Genomic DNA, 8,662 nt, shown 5'->3' on the forward strand with positions numbered 1-8,662 from the left:
AAGAGGACCGGGGTGGGTGGGAGAACGGATGACTGGAGCCTCCATCCTACACGACTTCGAGAGCGGCAGGCGGCCTCGGAGGTCATCCTCTTTGGTCCCTGGACGCAGCAGGCGTCGCCTTCCCTGCTCGCTGACCAGGTCGGAGTGAATGAGCGAGCATCTACGCCGAGGGTGAGCTCACTACCTCACTCATAGCCTGCTCCGTTCTCCGGCAGCCCCATCAGAAAGCCCTCCCTTGGGCTGAGTTAAAATCTGTTTCTCTAACTTCCACCAGGTGGGCACAGCCATAGGAGGGGTGGGCACAGACTGACTGCCGAAGTTCTCTCTGGCCCATCCATACCATCTGGGTGGTTGATGGTGAGGCCCAAGCAGGGCTCCCGACTGGGTGGTCCTCTCGGGATCCCACTGAGTGACTGAGGGTCGGTGACTTGGATTTCGATGAGGACAGGTCTTTGGGTCCTCCCCATCCACACCCCCTCCCAGCTCTGCCCCTGGACACCTGAGAGCTTTCTCCTTCCTTCTTCTCATTACAAAACTCATACTCACTGTAGAAAAACTGGAAATTACAGAAATAACCCCTCCCCAAACCGGTAGCTCTTTCTAATCCCTAACATGCATTTGAGTGCATATTCATTTATGATTATTACATGGTTAGCTTCTTACTGTACACATTTTTTTCACCTATAGTAGATATAGTAGATATCTGTCCATGTTGATAGATGTTCTTCTACAACATGAGTTAATAGACGTGCAGTATTTTATCTTATGGATACGCATTTCCCTATATCTAGCTCCCCAAATACTATTAATCTACTTTTATGTCACTGAATATTAGGGTGTTTCTAATCTGGGGCTATTAAAAACTTCTTTTTATCTAGTTCCTTCACTCCCAGGAATTTTCCCTATGTGGGGTGGGAGCTAAGGGATATAAGGTCGGTTGCAACATTGTACAGCAGAAGATGGAAACAGCCCCCCTGCCCCGCTGAGGAGAGGCTGGTTAATTATAGCTCTGCCATAGTATGGGCTACTGGAAGGCTCAGAATGTCCTGGTGACAGAAGCTCTTCAATAGGTCCATGTCGAACAAGCAAGATGCAAAATAGCATGTTTGCTACTCTTTGCGTTTTCAAACGGGGTATTGGTATACACCTATCTGTTCAAATAAGCATAGGATATATCTTAATGGATGTGTGAGAAAATGGTAACCTTTGCTGAGAGAAAGAGGGGTGAGGAGGATAGATGCTGCCAGGGGTGGAAGGAGATTGAGTGACATTTCACTCTGCTCTTTTGAATTGTTGCTTTAAAAACCAACCAGCCAATCAACCAACATGTACAGGTGTTACCTTTTAAAAGTTTTTTTTAGGAAAAATAACTTTTGTGCTAAGCATTCTTATAGTTAAATCTTTGCTCGTCATAATTTCTTAGTATAAATTCCTTTAAAGGGCCAAAGAGATATGAACTTTCCCCCTCAGTTTTATTGTTTATATTAACTGTATTGAGGTATAAATTCTATACAGTAAAAATTTATCCACTGGTAAGTGTACGGCTGGATGATTTTTATATGATTGTAAGTGTACACGTAGGCATCACCATTACAGGACATGTAGAACACATTCCATCCCCCCAGAGGCTCCTTCATGTGTGTGTAGTTTTTGAAGAACTCGACGGGGAGGGTTTGTTGCAGGGTGGGTCTGTGTTCAGACGTGTGCTCCCTGCTTGCAAGAACACATGTGAGAATGTTGGAGGTGGGACAGGCGTTGGACAGTTCTGAATGTTGTCCTGATCCAGGTGGAGGGGCCTGAACAGTGCCTATGGAAGGTCAGAGGTCCTGGGTGTGCAGCACTGTCACGTGGCTGATGTTCTAGGTGCCAGGAGCAGGACAAGGGGTGGTGCTTGCAGGGACTGAGTTTCAGCTCAGGGAAGGAAACACTTTCTAATAATCAGAACTGACACTGGAGCAGCTGCCTCATGTGGTGCTGAGCTCACTGGGATGTTTGAGAAAAGTCTGGGCTTTTAGAAGCAGTCCTGAGCTCACCTGTGGTGAGCACATGGCTGGTGTGAACATTCTGTCGGGTCCTCCCAACTCCAGTGAAGCTAAAGGTACCGGTTATTACTCTGCTTAGTACATACTGGGCACCAGGCTCAGGACTTCCCATGGATTATCTCCCCAAGACTTCACAATAATCTTCTGGAGTCAGTTCACTTCTTGCCATCCCCATTCTACAGATGAGGAACTTAAGTGGCTGGCACAGGTTTCCATAGAGCGAGGAGTGGAACCCTTGTATGTCTGGCCTCAGGGACCAAATTTATACTGCCCACAGGTTATCCTCTAAGATGCTGCCTCCTCTGAGTCACTTGGTTGCTTGAACTGTGTGCTGCAGTGGTGGCTTCCTGGCACATAAACCTGGTGGGTCACTTGGCCTCCCTGCCCCTTTCCTCATCTGTAAAGCAGAAACAGCTAGAGCTTGGCTGCCTGGCCCCTGAAACCCCAACTCTGGCAGAGACATAGGACTGCTGCTGACCCGCCTCCCCCAATACCAGGCCAGCTGGCATCTGGGGTCCTCCGCCTCCCAGCTCTAGGGCCTGGCATGAACAATTCCATCCTGCCCGCCTTTGGATGCTCATGACCTGAGCAAACTGTTTACCAGATGTCAGAGTACTCATGGCCACTCCTCCCCACCCAGCAGGTCCTGCCTGGCCTGGGCCCTGGTCTCCGAGTGAGAACTGAGCTGCCTTACTTGCTTAGCCAGATGGGCGCAGCAGATCCTACCCACAGCCAGCCTGGCCCCTCCTCCTGACCAATTCCTCCCAGAGCTTCCCCTCCAGAATTATGAGCCTGGCCATCCGAACCTTTGGTTCAGGTTCTAGCTCCACCCACTTCTAGAAGAGTTCCTTCCTCAAGCCATCTCTCTCTTTCCTTCTTGGGTGAGTCAGTTAAAGGGCGAACCATTAAAGTACCACAAGCCTTGACTCTCACTTGTCCAAGCGCTCATAACTGTGCACACGGAGCAGCAGTCCCACTTCTCAGCAGCGAAGTTAAGGGATTTGTTGAAGCCACAGTGGGCTGAGAACCCAGGCCTCCGCATCCTCAATCCAAGGCTCTCCGAGTTGCCTTGGGCAGCCCCTGCCCTGCAGTGGTAGGGATTTCAGCTTTTAGGGCCCAGCTGAGGCCCTAAGGGTCCACATGAGACAGACGATAGTGGAACCTGCTTGGTGAGGGGAGGCACGGTGGACTTGGCTAATCCTGATAATAATCCTGTATTATCTTCTTGGCCAAAGCCATTAGTCTGCCTTCCCTTCTCCTGGGCAGTCATCAGGTGCTGCTGATTCTAGCTTTGGTCCCTTCTCCATCCCCACTGCTGCCCCCCCGTCTCACCAGCCCTGCCCCGGAAGCAGCCACAGCTATGCTCTAGCCCCTGGCTCTAGTCGCCTCCTGCTCTGGGACCCCTGCAGCCACCCTAGGACAGCAGGCTTGGGCTGCCAAGCCCAAGGCTCAGCTCAGCTTGGGGACAGAAGGGCACACCCAGGGGAGGACGTGCTTCCCCAGGAGAAACGGAGCAGCAGATGGCTTGGGCAGCCGGTCTTTGGAGCCTTGCAGCTTCAGAAGCACAAATGATCTGATAGGGCCCTGACCCAGCTCTCCTCCTGGCACCCGAGTGCTGACCAGGGACAGACACAGCTGCTCCTTGCACACGTGGCCTGCTCAGTGGGGCCCAGCTGTGCTGCTGCCAAGGAGAAAAGGCGGCTTTGTTGACCTCAGGACATGAAACCCGGCCAGGGCTGTAGGGGGAATGAGACGAGTGGATCTAGCCCATATGTGGGTGCTGCCCCAGCCAGCTGGACACTGTTCCTCAGCATGTGGCCTTGGCCAGGTGCTCCTATGGACATGGTAGTTTCCTGCGTTCCTGAGCTGCCTAGTAGGGGCACTGATAGAATTAAGTCTTTCTGTTGTTCTTCAGAGGAATTAAGTCTTCATTAAAAGAATGCTCCTCTGAGGACATGGAGTAGGCTATGCCAGCTCTGTCGCCAGCTTTCCCTGGTGCAGATCACTACCCTTCCCCACACCTATGCACGAGTGCCCATGTGCACAGAGCCATGCAAAAAAAAGCCAGACCAGAATGAATGAATGAATGAATGAATGAATGACTATAACAAAAATGGAAGCGGGGGGGGAGGGGGGGAAGAAAGCCAGACTATCTTGTTTTTTTTGTGATGGGTCACTATGATTTATCCTCTGTTGCAGGAGTTAAGACAAATTATTAAAAACTAAACATAACATTGAGCCTTATTTTTCCTTCTCAATTTTAACCAGGTATGGAGGACTTTACTGTGCCAGGTGCTGTCCAGGCCAGCACCTCCCCCGAAGCAACCTGGGCTGGAGGCGACTTCACTGGTTCTTGGGCTCTAGGGTCCCTTGAAGTGGCCAGGAGACAACATAGGGAGCACTATAGGGGAGGGCTGGGACTTACTGTCTCCGAGGCCCTACCACACACCAGGTGTTTACAGTTTGGAATGAATAAGATCCAGGTGCTGACTGGGCTCCTTCCTAACTCTCTGGGCAGCCTGAGTCTATTGCTCATCCACAACGTGTGCTTAAGTTCGTTGCTACTTTCTTTGGGTGTCAGGTGAGCAGACTTCACAGTGGAGCACTCAGAAGTGAAGGGCAGGTCAGCTAGATGCTTTCTCCCGAAGTGGCTCTGTCTGGAGCTTGCACTTCTGCTAGTTCTGCGTAAGGAGAGAAGGGAGTGCCCAGAGCTGAAGTAGAATTTCAGCAGTGGACATGGCCAGGAATATTTCATGAAGCCTGGGGCAAGGGCAGTGGCTTGTCAGGGGACGGGGTGGCTGGTCCCGTGCAAGGTTGTCACTGTGTTCTCTGTTCCAGACAGGAATTCCAGGCCTGGACAGGAGTGAAGCCATCAAGATCCACAAAGGCAAAACCTGCCACAGTCATCACAACCCACAGCTCCGGATGGGACGGTAGCCCTGGGGCCAGCTTCCAGGTCAGCCTGAAGCCAATGCCGCAGGGCGAGGGGCTGGGCTCCTGGCTGCAGCGGGTGTGGGAACAAAGGGCTTTTTCTAGGTTGGGGACTAGGAGTCAGATTTGAATCGTGTGAAATGGCACATGGCCGAGGGGAGCAGTGTTTTTGAGTGCCCAGTCATCCCTCAATATACAGAAAACCAGGATTCTTTGTCATCAGCCGGGTGGATGTCCCCCTAGTGCTGCTTTCTCTGGTGAGCAGGGTGTCTCTTTCCCTACTAAATCCCAATCTTACCCATGACCACTGAGCACTTGTGTAAGAGTGAAGATGGAAGGGAGGTGGGGACTGTGCAGCTCCCTGATTCCACCCAAAAGAGGCTTCAGGGAGCAGAATGGAAGGTCCATGTGCCACGTCTGACCTAACGTAGTGACCCTGCCCACTGCGGACGTTGCCCCACGGACCCTTCAGGTCAGCAGTCAACTCTTGGAGGACAGAAAGGAGGCTAGGAGGAGAGAATTATTCCCCTGGAGCTGGAGGGAGTGGGGAAAATGGAGGGAAAGGCTCAGTGATGTGGCCACGTTTCATTTTTCAGGTCCCTGAGGTGAGGAAGAAGTTTGCTCCTAACCCCTCAGCCATCTTTCAGGCCTCAGCTCCCCGGATCCTCAACGTGTGACTGCCTACCGAGAGGAGAGTGACATGGGGTGGGTCAGAACCACTGCCACCAGGGAGCTGGGGTGAGGTCTTGGCCCGGATGGCCCCCTGCCATCCGAGGGAAACGGTCCTCACCGCGAGGCACCACTCCTCTCCAAGCTGCCACCGGGCCGCAGCCCTGGCACAGAGAGAGGCACAGGTGGACACGGCACCACCCAGCTCAACTCTGGACCTCAGCTGTCTCTTCTGTGAGAAGCGTTCGGAAGGCTCCATTCTTTTTTAACGGCCTCTTTGGGCCACCTGTCAGTTTTTAAACCTCAAGAACTTGAGGATCAATTCCATGGTGAACTGAACTGGTCCAGTGGGCCTGAGAAATATGGACGTAACAGAGCCCCGAAAGAACCAGTGATGTCCACTTTGTTGTTTTCCCAGGCTGCATGATAATTTTATAACCTATGGTAACCCAAAGTAATTCCCTTGGATAGTCTTGACATGGCCCCACACGTTCAAGCTGTAGAAGAAATCTTAGGTCATCACCTGCATGTGACTCATAATGATGCTGAAGAACCAGGTGAAAGTTTCCAAAAGAAACAATATCACGGGGTTTCAATTTCAAAGAAGTTAAGTTCTTTATGGCCAAGATGACCCTTATGTTTTAACAAAACATTTCTTGGAATGAGTGCTTGAAGTACTGAATGAATGAATGCTATTTACCTTGTGGTAAGTTCCTGAGCCCTGCATTTTATTACTAATTCCAGTTTTCCTCCTTAAAATATTAATAACTAGAAAGGAAGTGCCATCCACACTAAGAACTGGGAGCTTTTTTAAGAAGGCAGCATTAGCCTCAATCCCTGAAAGACCTTCAAATGCCATCTACCCCAACCCTTACCCTCACATCCGCCCTGCTCTCACACGCAGTTCCAGGGAGCCCACGCCTGTTAGGGAGGCAGCCTATGCTGTCTCTGCAAAGCTCTCTCCTGACTTGCTCGATTTTCCAGGCAGTGCAGCCATGTGGAACAAGCCTGGTTCCCTCTGCACAGCAGCCCTTCAGACACTAGAAGGAGTTTAGTGCTCGCCTCGGCAGCACAAATACAAACACTTGAAGGAGTCTGTGTCCTTTAGAGATTAGAGGCACCAGCTTAGGAGTTTTTGGTAAGGAAACTCAAGGATTCCCCTTTGGAGCTGTATTCCTCTCCAGCCCACGAGTGGCTCTAGTCTGGTGTGTACTTACTGAAGCTGCAGGAGATGGGGCTGTTTCTAGCTCAGGCTGCAAAGGGGGTCGTCCCCTAAGAGGTGCTAGCTCTGGCGGGCACAGCTCTTCCCCTCATTCCAGTAAAGAAAATGCTCTGAGAGAACAAACATTTTAAAGGAAAAACCCAAATCGTATGCTAACACAAAGGGTTCTATTATATCAGACTTCACTGGTTTGCACGTTAGATGTTTCTGAGAGAAAGACAGCCTGCTGGGCATTCTGTGGGAAATGAACAATCTCGGATTTTACTAAAATGCAAAAATATACTGTTTTAATCTCTTGTTAATTTATTTCTTTAATTATGAACACGAGCACCTTCTCTTACAACTTCCTTCATCCTCCCTTTGGCAATAAGGACTTTAGTGCATCATAGCTGCTGCTCGTATCCCTGGAGGATCGTCAGTCCTGAGAACCCCCGCTCTGGGCTGCAGTCCACACTGGTGTTACATGCAGTCTCTCACAAAACCCACCAGCCCCCGTTTCACATCCCCCACCCCGCCTATGTGCCCCCACCCCCATTCTCAGGAGCCTAGGGTAAAAGACTAGTTTTGGACTCAAATCTTTTGACTTCTCCACTTACAAGCTGTGAGCAGGTTAAGCTTCCATTCCCTTATCTGCAAAGCAAAGCTAATACCCCTTGCTAAGAGAATCGGTGTTTGTGTGCAGGGCGCTCAGTACACGGCCAAGCGCCCCTTCCCGCTTTCCCAGGAGCTGGCTGGCTCTCCTCTCAGGTGCAACTTTGGTCCATCTGCTCCATCTGATGCCACTGACGCAGTCCCTCTCACGAAACCCGGCCCACCACACTATACAGCAGGCAGTGCCCTTCCCTCCCCAGAGCCTGCATTCATGCTTTAGCCATCTGTCTGCTGTACCTCAGTGGGGATAAAGCAAGCCTGCCCCTCCTGGCAGTGTTGGCATTGCAGCAGCAGCGGGAGCACCCACTGCCTAAGGCAGCCTGGCCTCTGCAAGGCATAATGCATGCCCAAGAACCTTTTTGGAATGCACCAGAACAGACAGCTTTTCACAAACACCCCAACCCCCACCTTCCTTACTAGACTTCATTGATTATTATGAGATCTGGGTTCTGAAGGAGAAATTTCCTCCCACTCGGTCTAGGTCTTGGCCAGGCCTAACATCACGCTACTGGAGTGGCCTTAGGAAACAACAGACAACAGACTCAACCGTATGTACGGTTCTAACCCATATGTATCACATACATATAATATACATAAAGAAATGCACCGGAATATTAGTGATGGTTATCTTTAAGGAGGGGAATTTTTAAATTAATTATACTTTACTACATTTGTTAAAGTTTATAACAAGAATTTTTGTATTCTGTAATAAGAAAAGTTTTTAAAAATAAAACAGTTCAATCTGTTAAGCTAATTTCAGCCAAAAGAAAGTTCAGTATTAATAATTCCATAACCAAAGTCAGCACCGCCAGAAGCCACTTCCATCAGCCGTGCGGCTGCACCACGAGGCCCTGCCAGAGGGAGATCCAAGATCATTCACCTGCAGTCAGAGCAAGGTCCCACCTCTCTGTGCTCTGTGGTGTTTTAAACTCAGAAAAACCTATCGCTAAAACTTTCATACCTGTAATAACTCCAGAATTTTAGGCCAAACTCCAAAAAGCAGCTTCTGAGAAAACCTTGGCCCTGCTGGCCCCACTCACACAGGCTCCTTCAGTCAGTAAGAGGGAGTCCCCAGTTAAGGTACTGCCTGTGACACTGATATCTGACTGACTGTTGCACGGCTCCTGTCAAAACTGTGGCTGAGACA

General features: G+C 50.3%; 1 long non-coding RNA gene across 2 annotated transcripts in view; it reads left to right on the forward strand.

The window, feature by feature from the left end:
- The first annotated feature begins 4,288 nt into the window (after nt 1-4,288).
- Nucleotides 4,289-8,662, forward strand: part of LOC111734063 — a 5,887-nt gene continuing 1,513 nt past the window's right edge. Inside the window, exons 1-2 of one of the 2 annotated variants that reach the window (XR_002778287.1) lie at nt 4,289-4,998; nt 5,570-8,269. This is a non-coding gene — a long non-coding RNA (uncharacterized LOC111734063). Of the gene's footprint in view, nt 4,999-5,569; nt 8,270-8,662 lie in introns of those variants that run through there. The other variant, XR_002778288.1, reaches the window with a different exon arrangement.

Source organism: Pteropus vampyrus, unplaced genomic scaffold (genome assembly GCF_000151845.1).
Source record: "Pteropus vampyrus isolate Shadow unplaced genomic scaffold, Pvam_2.0 Scaffold14, whole genome shotgun sequence".
NCBI lineage: Eukaryota > Metazoa > Chordata > Mammalia > Chiroptera > Pteropodidae > Pteropus > Pteropus vampyrus.